At 47.5% G+C, this 16,919-nt stretch overlaps 1 protein-coding gene and 1 long non-coding RNA gene across 7 annotated transcripts in view; one reads left to right on the top strand and one right to left on the bottom strand.

The window, feature by feature from the left end:
- CSMD2 (CUB and Sushi multiple domains 2) overlaps positions 1 to 16,919 on the top strand; it is a 649,640-nt gene that overhangs the window by 11,895 nt on the left and 620,826 nt on the right. The window lies entirely within an intron of this gene.
- On the bottom strand, positions 961 to 8,152 carry LOC103883478. The gene is made up of 3 exons (XR_004184018.1): positions 8,080 to 8,152; positions 6,842 to 6,976; positions 961 to 1,042 (listed from the first exon to the last, which is right to left on the bottom strand). It is a non-coding gene; the product is annotated as an uncharacterized LOC103883478 (long non-coding RNA).

Raw genomic sequence — 16,919 nt, 5'->3', positions numbered from 1 at the left:
AATGTGGTATATCCATATGATGGAGTATCTCTCAGCTTTAAAAAGGAAGGAAATTCTGACACCTGCTACGGCATGGCTGAACCTTGAGGACATCATGCTAAGTGAAAGAAACCAGTTACAGGCCAGGTGCACTGGCTCATACCTATAATCCCAGCACTTTGGGAGGCCTAGGCAGGTGGATCACTTCAGGCCAGGAGTTCAAGACCAGCCTGGCCAACATGGTGTAACCCTGTGTCTACTAAAAATACAAAAATCAGCCGGGCATACTGGTGCATGCCTGTAGTCCCAGCTACTGAGGAGGCTGAGTCACAAGAATCGCTTGAAGCGGGGGGGGGGGGGGGGGGTGGTGTGTGGGGTGGAGGTTGCAGTGAGCTGAGATCGCGCCACTGTATTCCAGCCTGGGTGACAGAGCGAGAGTCTGTCTCCAAAAAAAAAACAAATAAAAAAGAAAGGAGCCAGTTACAAGAGGGCAAATAAATACCTACCATATGCTTCTACTGATGTGTGAGTTATTTAGTGCAGACAAATTCATAGAGACAGAAAATAGAATGTTTGTTGCCAGGGGCTGGGGAGGGAGAGATGGGGACTTAATCATTTAATGGGCAGTGACTTTCAGTTTTGCAAGATGGAGAGAGTTCTGTGGATGGATGGTGGTGATGTTAGCACAACAGCGTGAATGGACTTAATGCCACTACATTATATACTTCTAAATGGTTAAGATAGCACATCTTATGTTATATGTATTTTACCACAATTTTTTTAAAAAAAGAGGGACAGCTCTTTAGACACAAAGGATCAAGGAAAGCTCCCAGAGAAGGATGTTCAAGCTGAGACCTGCCGGATCAACAGGAGTGAGCAGGTGAAGAGAGGAGCAGGAAATGGCTTGCGACAGTGCAGGTTCATCTGCATGGGCTCCTGGTTGAGTGAGAGTGGGTTGTTCCAGGTCTAGAAGAAGGTCTGCTCACCAAAGAAAGGCACTGAGAAGTCTGGAAGGTTTGGAGAAGGAGGGTGGCCAGATGGCTTGGCTGGCAGCCACAGGTCTCTGAAAAAACACAATGAGGGTAGGATGCTACTGGGGAAGGCCGGTCTTGGTGAGGGTGCCTGGAGCCCCATATCAGCAAGGAGGGGCTGAGGGGATCCTTTTTCTTCCACGAGTCCTCTACCCGGTGCCCCAGCCTCCCAGGGAGGGTAAACAGCTAAGTGAACAGCCAAAAGTACATGAAACCCATTCCATGAATCATGGATCATAAGTTAAGATTCTGTTCATCGTGCCTCCGTGAGAATATCACAAAACTTCCATCCAGAAAGAAAATAGGCCAAGTGTGGTGGCTCACGCCTCTCATCCCAGCAGTTTGGAAGGCTGAGGTGGGAGGATTGTTTGAGGCCAGGAGTTTGAGACCCGCCTAAGTGACAAAAAGTGAGACCTCTTCTGTATATATAAATAAATAAATAAATAAATAATTAGCTGGGTATAGTGGCATGTGTCTGTAGTCCTAGCTACTCGAGAGGCTGAGGCCGGGGGATGGCTTGAGCCCAGGACTTGGAGGCTGCAGTGAGCTATGATTGTGCCACTATACTCCAGCCTAGGTGACAGAATTAGAAGACCCTGTCTCTCTTAAAAACGTGACTGAAAGAAAGGAAGAGAGAAAGGTGGGGGGAGGGAGGGGGGAAGGAAGGAAGGGAGGGAAGAAAGGAGAAATAAAAGGAAAATAGAAAGTCTACCTGCTTGGGCTGAGTTAGCAAGTCCTTTCCAGGTGCTGTCTGTGGGGAGACCTGCCATATTCTACCTTGTCCAGGCCATGTGTGCCTGTCAACTTTTTGTTCCTTTTGCCTCTCTCCTTTTCTCTCCCTTCTCTGCCAATCTCCTCCACTTATGTCTTTTCGTTTCCTTTCCTGTCCATCCTCTTCCCCAGTACTGCTACTTCCCAGGAAACCAGGACTCCTCCTCATTGTGAGTCATCCTCCTCCCGATCCTCAGCCTTGCCATCTGTGAGCGCCTATTCCTGACCTTTGACCTTGCTGCCACCACCCTCACCCCATCCAGGACCCTCCCCTCTGTGGCCTTTTCTTTAGCCAGGCTTCAACCCCGTGCCTCTGTCAACAAGGTGGCTTTTTAAGGCCTTTGGCTGCTCCTGTCTGCCCAGGAGCTTGGGGCTGGGTTGTGGAACACTCACTGAGTACCTAGTACAGTGGCCCTGGGTTGGGGGTCATGGGCACAAATACCTTTTAAAACCAAGTTCCTCCCCCCAAGGACCGTTATAAGCTACTAAAGGCCAAAGGAGCTCCAATACAGCGGAGGGGGAGAGGGGAAGAAGGAAGACTTCATTCAGAAGGTGCCAGCAGGCTCTTCAAGAGTGAGCAGGCATTCAGTTGAAGGAGGGCAATTTGCAGGTTGAATATCTTAGAGGGAGCAGCTAGACAAAGGCTTAACGCAGCAGGCTGTGCTTGGGAGGTGTCAAGTTTGCGTCCCCCCTTTATCAGCATCATAGTCTTCTTTGTGGAAGCTGTGCCTTAGTTTTTATTTTTATCTTTTTCATAGGCAGAGTCTTGATCTGTCAACCAGGCTGGAGTGCAGTGGTGTGATCATGGCTCAATGTAACCTCGACCTCATGGGCTCAAGTGATCCTCCCGCTTCAGCCTCCTGAGTAGCTGGGGCTATAGGCACATGCCACCACACTTGGCTATTTTTTTTTTTTCTAAATTCTTTTGTAGAGATGGGGGTCTTGCTATGTTGCCCAGGCTAGTCTTGCACTCCTGACCTCAAGTAATCTTCCCCGTTCAGCCTCCCAAAATGCCAGGATTACAAGCGTGATCTGCAGTCCCTGGCTGGCTGTCCTTTGTTGAACACTCAGGCCCTATGCTTAGTGAGAGCTGCTCATTCCTCCCTTACGCCTTACAAAACTCCTAAGAATTCTATCATTTTGCAGTTGAGGAAACTGAGGTTTAAGAAATTAAATTACTTGCTAAGACTACACAACTAGGACGGGGGAGAGCCTGGATTTAAACCTAGTCTGATTCTACAGCCCATAGGCTTAACCACTGTACAGGTTTCCCAGTTAAAAATGTAGATTCTGGCCAGGTGCAGTGGCTCACGTCTGTAATCCCAGCACTTTGAGAGGCTGAAGTGGGAGGCTTGCTTGAGGCCAGTAGTTCAAGACCAACCTGAGCAGCATAGTAATACCCTGTCTCTACAAAAAATAAAAATATTAGCTGGGCGTGGTGGCGGCACACGCCTGTAGTCCCAGCAAGTCGGGAGGCTGAGGCAAGTGGATTGCTTGAGCCCAGGAGGTTAAGGCTGCAGTGAGCCATGATTGCACCACTGCACTCTAGCCTGGGTCACAGAGCAAGACCCTGTCTCAAAAAAAAAAAAAAAAGTAGGTTTCCAGGTCTTCCTCTGATTTTCTGAATCAGAGGATCTGAGAGCAGGGTGCAGGGATCTGCGTCTTTAGTGAGTTCTTCCTGCTCACCTTCTGATGACCCTGGTCTTAACCCCACTCAGGAATGACTAGAAGAAGGGCTCAGGTCTTGGGTGACTTTGAGCAAAGGCTCTGCCTCCACAAGTCAGCCCACACCTGAGCTGTCTTTGCAGCACCGCCTTCCCCTCCTTCTGTCCCTCCTTTATAATTAGCCCTGGCACTGGGCGCTGATGGCGTCAGGACCTGTTCCCAGGGAGTGTGGCAGCCCAGAGGTGGTCACCAGGGTGACCAGATTTGTGTTGATGAGATTAGGCAGCCCCCTGGAAGAGCCTGGGAAGGCACCAGCCCCAAAGGCACGCATTAGCATTCCTAAACTGCTTAATACACTTCACAAAAGGCCTGTTGGTGAGGGTTGGCCTGACAGCTTGGAGCTCCTGAATCACTAAGTCTTTCCTCCAGCCCTGGATTTGTTAGGTGAGAAATCAGGACACTCAGGGGAGTCTTATCCTCAACTTCTTCCGTGTACTAATTCCCATTATTCTAGATTTAATACTCTCTGAAGAGCAGACACGCAGCACTGAAATGCCATTTTCTTCGGGCCTGTTGGTGGGGGGCAGCTGGCATTTCAGGATGAGGCATGGCAGGCAGGCTGAGGTGAGGTCAGCCAGCCAGGAGATGAGGAAGCTACAGAGGGTGGGGTTGAGGAGGCCAAGGTCCAGCCTTCGCTTTGTCCCTGGTTGGAACAGGACCTCGGACCCAGGGGAGGGAGCAAGCAGGGTAGAATAGCCCTAGCTCGGTGAACGGGTATGTAGAGAGTCTGTGGTCCCAGTGAGGACCCAAGGGGCTCAGCAGGGAAACTGAGGCAAATGGCCAGTTATGCAAATAGGACCGTGAAGGTGGGAAGCACAGTAACATTGGGAGGCCCAGAGATGGCATTGATTCATTTATTCAGCCATTCCTAGGGTTTCATTCATTCCTTGGGTTTCAGGAAGTGAAGTAGGGACTACTAAATAAACGCTCGAGGAGGGCAAAGGTTTCGTGACCAGATGAGTGTGGGAAACACTAGACCCTTGGCTTCTGAGGTATGGTTCAAGGCCTTGCCAGGAAGCTTTTTAGAAATGTAGCCTCTTGGATCCCATCCCCCACCTACTGAACCTACATTTTAACAAGATCCCCAGGTCAATTCCTGTGCCTGTGAGAGTCTGAGAAGAACTAGGTAGTGCATTCTCTGAGCACAAACATTAGAATAAGGCCGACCCCGGGCAAATCCTGGTCCTAGTTCATTCTTGGCCTCAGTCGTCACATTAGTAAAATGGGGCAAAAATCCTGACTTCAAAGTCATGCTTGTAAAGGTCCATGCTTGCAGCGTGCCTGGCTCAGAGCATGCAGCTCTCCTACCCCTTTGTCCTGATGAGTCTATGCCCCACTGAAGGCGGGGTTTGGCCCTTTTGTTCTCTGCTGTGTCCACAGCATGTAGCACAGTACCTGCAGCATGGTGGATGCTCAGTAAATATTGTGAATGAATGAATGAATGAATGCTCATCAAGTGGTTGTCAAATCAAACTGAACATCCTGGAGACTGCTTTTGGGAGCAGCAAAGATGCAATTTTCCTTTTTATTTTCTGCCGCTGCACCAAATTACGGCAGATTTTTCAGAGTGAAGGATTGCTGAGAGGCTGAGCAAGGGACTGGTAGAGGTTTTTGATGCAGAGCAATGAGATAGTTGCTCTGTGTCTGCCTGTGTTTCAGGAAAATTCTGTTGTTATTGAAATCTTTAGTTTGAAAGCTGTTGTTAAAACTAAATATTTTAGGAAATGTTAGCCATTAACACCTTAGTAAGAATAAGCCGATTCGTCCAGAAAGAGTAGGATCAGGTAAGGTGGTAAGGGGGTAGACCTCTGTGGATCTGGACCCTCCCAGTGTCCCTGGGCCTCAATGAGATTTTGAACCTAGAAGTTCGTCTTACCCAATGCTGTGCCTCTCTTTACTCTTGCTCCAGCCCTTGTGGGCCCCTCCCTCTCAACTCAGTCCCTAGAGTGTCCTGCCTCTGGCTCTGGACCACAGGCTCTGTCCTGGGGCCATTCTCATCTCTGTGGCAGCCTCACCCGCTCACTCTCTTGAACAACCTTGTGTCCTACTTCACAGAAGACTTGACACTAAAGGAAACAGCTGTGTGAGACTTGCTGCTGAATTTGTGCAGGGAAGCGCTGAGGACACCATACCCTGTGTTATGCAGGGACGTCACTGCCATAATTGGCATCCCTGTGCCCCATTTCTCTAACTTCTCCCTCCCCTCTGTTTCTTTCCCATTAGCCCATGCACACACTTTCTTTGTGTGTTAATAATACACTAAAAAACAGCCCCTCCCTGACTGTGCACCCGCTTTTGGCTGTCACCCCGTCTCTCTCCTTTCCTCTCCAGCCATGCTTCCTGAGATGATGTCTGCCAACTCATTTCTCAGTGCCTGTTACCTGGCTTACACTTTCCTCAATCCAGGGGAAGTGCTCCAGCCCAGGGCACCACATGACTTCCTGTTTACTAAATGCAAGCATCTCTCCTGGCTCCTAGACCTTCCACAGTCTGGCCACAGCCAAGCTTCTTGACCTTCTGACCATCCTCCTCCCTCCCCTTCCCATCTTCAGCGTCTGACACTGCTCATCACTCCTTCCTATTTAACATTTGCTTTAATATTGGAGCTTCCAGTATTTGGCCTTGACCTTCTCTTTTTATTCTTTATTTCTTTTTCTTTTTTTTTGAGACAGAGTCTCGCTCTGTCGCCTAGGCTGGAGTGCAGTGGCACGATCTTGGCTCACTGCAAGCTCCACCTCCTGGATTGACGCCATTCTTCTGCCTCAGCCTCCTGAGTAGCTGGGACTACAGGCACCTGCCATCACGCCCGGCTAATTTTTTTTGTATTTTTAGTAGACATGGGGTTTCACCATGTTAGCCAGGATGGTCTCGATCTTCTGCTCGTGATCCGCCCGCCTCGGCCTCCCAAAGTGCGGGGATTACAGGCATGAGCGACCGCACCTGGCCTTATTCTTTATTTCATTCGCTCCTATGGCTTTCATGCCACTGTCGAAATGCTGAGAATCTCCATACTTAGGTCTCTGATGAAGACCTTGCTCCTGAACTCTGGACCCGCATAACTCCCCATTCTGCACGCTGAATTCTTCATTCCTGCTGTCCCCTATATGACTCTTTCCCACCCCCAGAAACTTTACCATCCCAAACTTTTGTGGCCCACCTCTATGAATTGCTTCATGCATCTTCACAGTCATGCATCTTCCTAAGCCAGAAACCTGGGACTCATCCTGAGATTCCACCCCTCTCTGCTCCCTTTCACTAACCACATCTTATGGATTTTACTTCTCAAATAATTCTCAAGCATTTTTCTGCATCTTTGCTGGTGGCTTGAAACTCACCCCTTTTCTCCTGAACAGTTGGAACATAGCACTTTTGCAACTGCAGTGGCAGGGCTATTGGCCTCCCACATCTGTCCTCGCTTCTTCCCATAGGTGGTTCATGCTTATGTCAGACAAAGGGAGTGAGTTTACTCTCTAGAATGGAAGAGGAGGGGCAAGACAAAGGTCAATGAGAAGTTGGTACCTCTTGAATAACTGGCAAAGAGTTTGAAGTTTTGGGTTAAGAGTGACTTTGGAAGGTGCTTAAACTGATATGCCACTAACACCTGCTCCCTGCTGGGGCTCTGATGAGTAGGGTAAGGACCTAGAATAATGGTCAAAGGGAAAAGTACTGATTCATTTATTAATAATAGCCAGGCATGTGCCAGATACCCCTCAAGACACAGGTCCTGAGCTGGGCTCTGGTGGTACATTCCTGTAATCCTGTGACTCGAGAGGCTGGGGTGGGAGATTCACTTGAGCCCAGGAGTGATCATGCCATTGCACTCCAGCGTGGGTGACAGAGTGAGACCCTGACTCTAAACAAACACAAATCATTGGTCTTTGGTGTGTCATGTTGGAGAACATGGCTTGACCTGCTGAGGCTGAATGGGGCTTTCCACCTCCTTTCACGATGAATCTAAATCTTGAGAATGGAGCACTCAGGACATCTGCAGAGTTAGGGCTGGGATTGTGCCTCTCGAGAAGCCTCAGTGTCCACTTTCCTAGCCAGCTCTCAGCATGAGAATGACAGAGGGCTTGTTCTACTCATCAGTTTCAGGTAGAACAGGGGGCGTCTGGTGCCTTGGGAGTCCTCTCTAGCCTGGGCAGAAAGGACGTCCCCTCTCCTCTGTGTGCTGAGACTGCCATGGGAAGGCAACAGGACTCCTAAATGCCTCCCCCTCTCTTGACACAACCTAACATTGTTATGGCGAGGGATGTTCTCCCATTCTCCGAGTTTCTGCTAAGAGTCTTGTGTTTCAAGGCACTATTTCTACCAGGCTGCACTCATTAAGAAGGACATGGATTCATTTCCCCATTTCTATTCCTGTGTTTTCAGGTCTGCTGGCACAGATCAGCTCTCCCCAGATCCCACCTACCCTACAAAAATTACACTGGGAGATGCTGCCAAGGGGCAGGGAGGAGGTTCATTAGCATTCTCAGCTACATTCAGAGCCACCCCTCCAGGCAGCAAGAGGGCAAAGCCATGGCCAAGTGAGGAGGCGCCACTCAAAGAAGCAGGCATGCAGCCCTCCTACCTTTCTGCTGTGCTGGTACAGAACCTCAGCCCCTCCCAACTTCGTACGGCCTCGACTTTCCTTTATCCCCCATATGTGATCTGAGTTGAGGCCATGAGTTATACGCTTTCCTAACTTGGGTGGTTCTGTTCTTTGGCCCTGGGAAAAGGCATCTTCTTAGGACCTCGTTCTTATTCTCTTTGTCTAAGATTGAGGCAACCCTCATTCATCCCCCAAATGCACCTCATTTCAATTTCCTTTTCAAAGGAGCAGGCATCCTTGCCAAGGGGCTAAAGTTTCTCATGCAGTCAAGCAGAGGGGTTGGGGAACCACCATCCCTTAACTGGCAAGCCTCTGGGGTCCCCCAAGGGCCATAGCTTGGTCTTACCAATCAGAGTGGACAAAGGGCAGTGTGACCTCACTGACTGGGAGTAGTTCCAGCCCAAAGCAGACTTGGCATTTATTTGGCCTGTGCATTTTGATGGCGGATAAATGCGGTTTCCGTTAGGCTCTTTGAGATATTGAAAATAGCTCACAAACTCTGATTACTGCCTTTGAAGACCCACAGGGGTCTGGGAACCCCAGGCAGGGAAGACCATTCTTGCCCAGTTTCTCCTCTACACCCTCAACACCCCCTTCCTTTCTTACCTTCTCAAGTTTGGAACAAACTGGGTAAAAAACACAAGAGGAGTCAAATGGAGAGATCAAAATGTTAGCTTCATTACCTTACCGATAAAGTTGATTGGAGGATGCGGCTTTGGATATGTGGCAAAATTGTCTTGTTAATATATCACTCTTGAATTGAAGAAGTTACTCATTCATTCACCAGCAAAGGAAACAGCCTCAGGCTTCCCTCACAGGGGCAAGGCCTGCTGGATAAGTTAAGGAGGTGCAAAGGTGGGTTAGGGCTGAGCTGAGTATGCCAAGTTATTTCCCTACAAATGCGCTTTGGACAAGTCACTCCTCCTCCAGGATAGGGAGAGAGTTAGGGGTCAGAGAGAGACTGGAAAAATGTTTGTCACTGGTACTTGGTCCTCTGGAGCGTGGACTGAGAATTCTTTCCCCTCTGTGGAGACAAGAGTAGGATGAACATGTTCTCTCCTAACACTGCCCAGTGAATCTGGACCTGAGCTGGTTGGCACCGCCTGCAGCTGGGGATGACTGGGGCAGGGGGGACCTGTCCCACCCAGTCAAGAGGAATGGTAGGAGCCCCACCCACCTTGGACTCAGCTGTAGATACCAGACAGCCTTGGAGGTGTCTCAAAGCTGTTACCCAGAATGAGAGGAAATGTTGACTAAGACATTGATCATCTGGCCCGCTTATCTCTGTGGTGTATTTAAATAAGAAAATAAATTGTTCATTTTTCTTTACCCTTCATTGTCCCCTGGAAGAGTAAATGGAGAATATATTTCAACTAGGTGAATTGTTAGGAAATGGGACCACGGTTTAAAATGCATCAGCTCTGGAGTCAGACCTGACTCTCCTTGGTTAACTCCTTGATAGAAACTGATGTCAGATTAGGGCCGGGCCTCACACATTTGCTTTGCATACGAGGGACCAAAATTGACTGGAATAACAGGTCCGAGGCAAGAGAGGCAGGCTGGAGATGACAGAGACAGTTACTGGCGTAAGGCAGTAGCAACGCCAAGACTTTCCCCCTCCTTCCTTCCTTCTTTTTTCTTCCATCCGTGTATCTGTTTAACCAAGTTGTATTGAGCTACCACCTTATGCCAGATACTATGCTAGGTTCTGGGATATAGAGTTTGATGTCATGCATGGGATCTATCCTTTGGCCCCCATCCCCCTAAACTTTCAGTCTTTCTAATATATACCTGCGGAGTGGACAGATAATTACACAGATAATTTAAATGCAATGTGGTGAACATCACAATAGAGTTTAAATGGGGCAAGGAGAGGGGTTATGGGAGCACAGAGAAAGGTCAGAAGTCCAGCCAGCAGCTATCAGGGATGACTTCCTGAAGGAGCCAATGTTAAACGAGACCTGGAGGTCCAGGGGACAGTTAGTGTAGAAAAGACCGAAAAGAGTCAGTCGCAGCTTTTTCACCTGGTAAAGCTATTATTGTTAATGCCCTGGGAGGCTGCTGCTCTGGGTGGACAGGCACTGGGACCCATGAGGTGCCAGTCTGATTCTGACTCTGATTATGTTGAACACATTGCTGTACCCAGGCACTGTGCTAGATTTTTATATGATTATCATATTCCGTGGGCTCCAGACCCCACTGAAGGTAGGTAGTATAATGATTCTCATTTTATAGACGTAGTCTGAGATTTGGTGGAATAAGATGGCTTGCCCGAAGATCACACAGCAGGTCAAGGATGGAGCTGGGACTGTTGTTACCACATAGCAGCATCCACATTGGAATTTCTTAATCGTGTTTTTACAGCTGTTTCCACACAGCACACAATGTGGCAGCCCTAGATAGAGTCCAGCAGTGGCGCAAATCACAAACCATTTCAATAGTAAAGTACTGATAATATCATCTTCATGTATGGAGTGCCTACTGTGAGCCTCTGTGCCAAGCATTTTATATACACCATCTAAAATAAGCCTTAAAACAGGCCCGTAAGATAGATGGCATTGTTGTCCCCATCTTGCAGATGGGCAGACCAAGGCTCAGTCATGTGAAGTCATGTCACACAAAGTCACACATGGTTGGTAAATGTTGGAGTTACATCCAGGGCTGCATGATTCCAAAGCCCACACTGCTGAGCAGAAGACTATTTCATTCCTGATACAATTTCACACAAGAAGATGGAGTGAGGGGGCCATTCTCCTCTTCCATCACCCCCTGCCACTTTCCAGACCTTCGTTTTCTCATCTCTGTAAAGGAGACAGCCTTCTGCCTGCCTCGAACAAAGATGGTGACGGGATCACCAGGGCTTTGCAAAGGCCACTTCCGCCGGGCCTGTAAGATGCTTGCAGCTGAATTTCAGGACTTGTGTTTCCTGGGGCACCAGGTGGCTTCTGAAAGGAGACTGAGCGGGCAGAGAAGAGCCGATCTTGGGCCTCGGCTCCAAGGACAAGTTGTCTGATTTGATCCTGCAGACCCTTCATCTCTGGATGAGTGTATCCCCATTTGCATGTAGTTATTAGATGTGTAAAGATAACCTATTTGGAGGCTGAGGGGGCTGCCAGGACAGGATGACCCACCTCTTCCCCAAAGGCCATGGCAGCAAAAGAATGGCTTAGAGAAGCTGCTTAGGGACACTTCATGACTCACACACTCAGCAAACATGTATGGGGTGGGTCCTGTACAGTGTCACAAAGAGGGAAGACAGCATCCCTGCCTTAAGGAGCTCACATTTCTATGAGGGGGGCACATCACAGCAGTCACCGTGCAACGTGGTGCCCAGAAACCTGGTGGTCACCCTTAACACTTCTTTCTCCCTTTCCTTCTCTCCCCACATCAAGCCATGAGCAAATCCTGTTGGCTCCACCTTCAAAATAAATCCAGGATCCCAGCCCCTGGTGCCACCCCCATCATACCCCGGGGTCTGAGCCATCTTCTTCTTTTGCCTGGACCCTTTCCTGGTTTCCCTCCTTGCATTCTCATCTCTTTCCATTTTCCTCCAGCCTGGCAGCTGGAGAGCTTTGAACATGGTTAGGTAGATCATTCATTCCCCTGCCATCATTCAGAAATAAGTCAAGGTCCTTTCCTTGTGCTCATCCCTCATTTTCTTCCTGATCTCATCCCCCTAAGACTTGCTCCTGCTTACTCTGCTCCGGCCAGCGGCTTCTCTGCTGTTCCTCAGACACACTGGGTGGTGGGGCATGCATGCAAATAGATTTGGGGCTTGCCATCCCCTGGGTATCCACAAGGCCCAGCCATCACTTCAATAAATTCTTGTTCCAACATCACGTCCTTGGAGAGGTTTCCTCAACCCCCTCATCCACAGTAATCCCTTCCTTCGCTTACCCTGCTCTGGCTTCCTTCATAGTCCTTAGAACCACCCAACATAGGATATATGCATTTTAAAACATTTACTGACTTCTCAAGCAAATCCCTTGAGATCAAGGAGCTTGTCTATCTTGTTCTCTGTGGTATACCCAACTCCTAGAACAGTGTCTTACACATAGTAGGGGCTCAATGAATATTTATGGGATGTTGAATGAATGAATACAGAGGGAGAACCAAGACATGAAAATCCAGTAGATGGAGTTAATAACTCCAGTGTATGGGGGTGGGTGGGGGGTACAGGTGGGTTCACTGTTGGGTGATGTGACATTTGAGATGGGACTTAAAAGGTGGAGCAGGCAATTTTCAGGGGAAGAAAGGAGTGGGATGTATCCCAGGAAGAGCCTCCAAACCTCAAAGGGCCCTATATTCACAGGAGGAAATGAGAAGTTCTGTGTGTTCGAGTGCTCCTTGTGTGTGTGTGGTGGCTGGGGCTGCAGGAAGTGAGACTGGAGAAGGGACAGGTTGTAGAGGAGGGAAAGGGTGTGGCTGTTCAGTGGGAGGTGATTATGAGCCTGGTCTCTGCAGCCAGCCCAGCTGGGTTCAAATCCCAGCCCCATGTCAAAAACGTATAAGTCACCCTTGGAGGTGGCTATGAAATCTTTGCTTAGGACCTCAGAGAAAAGTGTTGTTCTCTGTTCTATATTCTCAGAGGCATAGATTGGAGATTGGGAGAGACCGAGGCTTAAATCCTGGCCCTGCTTGGTACTAGCCTGTGTAAGGGGCATAGTAATCTCTTTAGGCCTCAGTTCCCCATCTCTAAAACAGGAACAGTAGTGCCTCATTCACAGAGCCTTTGTAACAATGCAATGAGATGATATACATGATGCATTTACTTAGGCCTGGCCTGGTACTCCCTCATGGTTGCCAAGGTGATGGGGCCTGCTGAACACAGTGTGATCCGAGGCATTGGGAGAACACTTGCCTTTAAGCTCTCGGTGGGGCCGCAGGTGTTCTCTAGACATTTGCCAGGCCTTGTTTGCAAGTGGCGGTGCCTTTGCTCAGAGAGCCTGCATTTCAGCCTGCTGTCCCCTTCAAGCTCACAGAGGGCCATGCTGTCTTCTGCCGCTGGGTTGTTTTTTTTTTTTTTCATGTGCCAATTCCTCTGTCTGGAGTATTCTCTTCCCCTTTCACTGCATTAACCATGGCTCAAGTTTCACTTCCTCAGAGAAGGCCCCCTGCACCCCAGTCTAAATCATTCTCATAGAATTGTGTGTCCTGCCCTTGGATAACTTATCTCAGTTGATCATGATACATTGATCAAAGCCATTAATTTATTATTATCAAGCTTGCTCTCTAGACTGGAAGCTTTAGGAGGTTAGGGACTTTGCCTGGCTTTGCTTATTATCCTACCTCTGGACCACGGATGGTCCCTGGCAAATAGAAGGTCCTTAGTTATTTAGGCACATGGAAATGACATGCACAACTCTAGTAATGCTGCCTTTGCCTGTTCCTTCCCACACAAGACTGGGAGGACTGGGGAGCCACTTTACCCATGAACCTCACAGCTTTAGGAGGGATGCCAGTTTGTCTTTTTAATTTATAACAACAACAACAATGAATAAGATGTACTCAGTGCTCCAGCCGCTGTGCTAAGTACTCTGTAGACATTATTCCTTCACTTAATGGAAACATCATTATTACTGAGAGAAAAGAAAGATGCTGAGAAGTTTGTATAATGTGGTACAATTTTAAGGAAATAAACAATGGCAAACCCCTACTGTACATGTAAATGTGTATATGTGGGCATGTCAGTTTATGTTTGTGACTCTGTCTGCTTTCTGTAGCTTATAACAGAATTACTACAAAAATCTGAAGCCTATAACAAAATTGCCACAAACTATCTGTTGCTTATAATAGAATAACCACAAAATTCTAAAGAACAAAATTACCTGAAGATGGATAATTTATAAAGAAAAGGAATTTTTTTTTTTTTTTTTTTGAGACAGTTTCGCTCTTGTTGCCCAGGCTGGAGTGCAATGGCGCGATCTCGGCTCACCGCAACCTCTACCTCCCAGGTTCAAGCAATTCTCCTGCCTCAGCCTCCCGAGTAGCTGGAATTACAGGCATGCACCACCATGCCCGGCTAATTTTGTATTTTTAGTAGAGACAGGGTTTTTCCATGTTGAGGTTGGTCTCGAACTCCTGACCTCCTGTAAAAGGAATTTATCTCTTACAGTTCTGGAGGCTGAGAAGACCAAGGTCGAGGGGCTGCATCTGGTGTGGGTCTTCTTGCTGATGAGACTCTCTGCAGAGTCCCACAGTGGCACAGGGGATCACATGGTGAAGGGGGCTGAGGGTGCCAGTCCAGGAGTTCTCTCTTCTTCTTCTTACAAAGCCACTACTTCCACTCCCATGATAACCCATTAATGCATTAACCCATTACCCCATTAATCTATGAATGGATTAATCACTCCTGAGGGCAGAGGCCCTCACCTTTTAAAGGCCCTGCCTCTCAATACTGCCACTTTGGGGATTAAGTTTCAGCACAAGGTTTGGATGGGACAAACATTCAAATGGTAGTAGTATGCATGTGGTTTTATAAGAAAGCATAAAGATTTGGGAAGATGAAAACTAGATTTTAATATGGGTTGCCTAGGAGTGAGTATTGGTTAAGGGTGGGGGGTGATGGAGAGGAAGCCAAGTGTGAAAAGGAAAAGTAAAAATAAAATTTCACTGAAATCCCAATATGATACATGCGAAGATCATATTTGTGCATTCATGCAAGGCTCTATATGAATGTGTATGTAAAAATATATACAAATTGTTTCAAAAAAGTAGTATATGCTGGCAAGGGTGCAGGGCGACGGGCACTTTCGTAAGTTGCCTGTAGGGGTGTAAATTGTTACAAACTTGCTGGAAAGGAACTTGGTACTATATTGTCAACAGCCTTTAAAATATTATACATTTGGATTCGATATTTCATTTCAAAGAATTTACCCTAAAGAAATAATCAGACATGTAGTCAACCATTTATGTATAAGATGCATAGCATTACTTACAATAGAGGGAAAAGATGAAAGTGAAATAAGCAGCCAACCATAAGAGAAAAGCTCAGCTGTTACATCAAAATCTTAAGTGAAGTCTCCTGACAGTCCTGTAGGTATGGTTACTCTTACCACCTCCATTTTACAGAAGGAGAAAACAGAGGCTCAGGGAGGTGAAGGAGGTTGGCTGCAGTAATACAGCAAGTGGTGGAGCAGGATTTGAACTTCTACATATTTGCAAACACATGAGAATCCTTACCTTAGTGACAAGCTTGTCACATCTGTCATTCAGATTCCTCTCCTGGAGGAAATCATATAGCTCCAAAGTACAATGTACCCTTAAAACCTTGATCTGGGATCTGCTTAACCATAGTATGTGGAGGCGCCCCAGAAGGATCATCAAAGGGACTTCACTTTCTTTTAAATAAATTGTAAAGTTTGTTTAGCCAGCACCTGACATAGACTTACCACTTAGTAAATACTACAACTTATGATTCACATGATCGTGTTTTCTTGGTTAGAGAATCAGTTCAGAAAATGGGATGTTTTCTTGCTTATCATTCTGATTTCCCCTACTTGGTTTAGCTTGGAAATGGTCCTCTTGATAGCAGCTTGTTGGAGTGGCAAGGCAGAAGCTTTAGAGTCAGACCGGGGTTTGAATTCTGATACTGCTTCTCAGCAGCTGTGTGATTTTAGACAAATTACTTAACCTCTGTGAGCTGCAGTTTCTCCTCTGAGCCCCTTTGCCTGACTCAGAGAATTGCAGGGAAGATGAAATTAGTTGTCAAATAGAAAGCGCCTGACAAGTCCCTGTTTTGTAGAAGGTGTCTATTACATGTTAGGCTGTCTCGTAGAAGGCGTCTATTACATGTTAGGCTGTCTCGTAGAAAGCGTCTATTACATGTTAGGCTGTCTCGTAGAAGGCGTCTATTACATGTTAGGCTGTCTCGTAGAAGGCGTCTATTACATGTTAGGCTGTCTTGTAGAAGGCGTCTATTACATGTTATGCTGTCTTGTAGAAGGTATCTATTACATGTTAGGCTGCTTGCCTTCCCAATTGGAAAGCACATTCTTCAGTTGAAGCACTGGATTGTGAGTTGTTTTAACCAGGTTGGGCCAGGTTGGGCCAGGCTGGGACAGGGTATACACTGGGTCAGGGGCACTGGCATCATGGCTAGGGCTTCACTCCAGGCTAGAGTTCAAAGGGAGGAGGGTGAAGGAGGGAAGGGAGCATATAGTTAGCTGGACCCAGAATGGACACTGGAGGTTACAGGGTAGTTTTGAGCCTGATGTGTTTACTCTTGTTGGTAGCTAGAAGTCCCAGCTGGTCAGAGACCAGCAGGAGAATCTGGGCATGAGAGGAAGAGGAGGGATGTAAATGTGGATAAAGACTTGCTGTTAAGAATGCTCAAAGATGTTCTGGTGAAAAGAGCTTAGTGGGCCTTGTCGAAAAAGTAATAACGTTTCAATCACCTTTTTTTTTCTTATATTCATTGGGCCTTGCTTGCCCCAGTCTCTTCGCCTCCAGAGATATAAGTAAGTCTAGGCTATGGGGTGGGATGAAGAGGTGCAATTGCTGAATGGGTGGGTGGATGGATGGATGGGATGGATAGAGATAGCGGGTGATGGAAGAATGGATAGGTGGATGGGATGGATTGCTAGAGAGCATTGATAGATATTTGGGATGAATGAATAAGTGGATGGGGTATTAGATGGGGGGATGGATAAATGCATGGATGACTAGGATGGAAGGATGTGGTTGATTGATGAGTGGGTAAAGTGGAAGAATAGTTGGGCTAGATGGGATCAATGGATGGAATGGATGAGTAAATGGGAAGATTAGTGGAAGGGTGAATGGATGGATGACAGGATTGGCTTGAGAGAGATTATAGCAAT

Source organism: Papio anubis, chromosome 1 (genome assembly GCF_008728515.1).
Source record: "Papio anubis isolate 15944 chromosome 1, Panubis1.0, whole genome shotgun sequence".
NCBI lineage: Eukaryota > Metazoa > Chordata > Mammalia > Primates > Cercopithecidae > Papio > Papio anubis.
The sequence above is the reverse complement of the archived record's forward strand: the minus strand, read 5'-3'. Positions and strand labels throughout refer to the sequence as shown.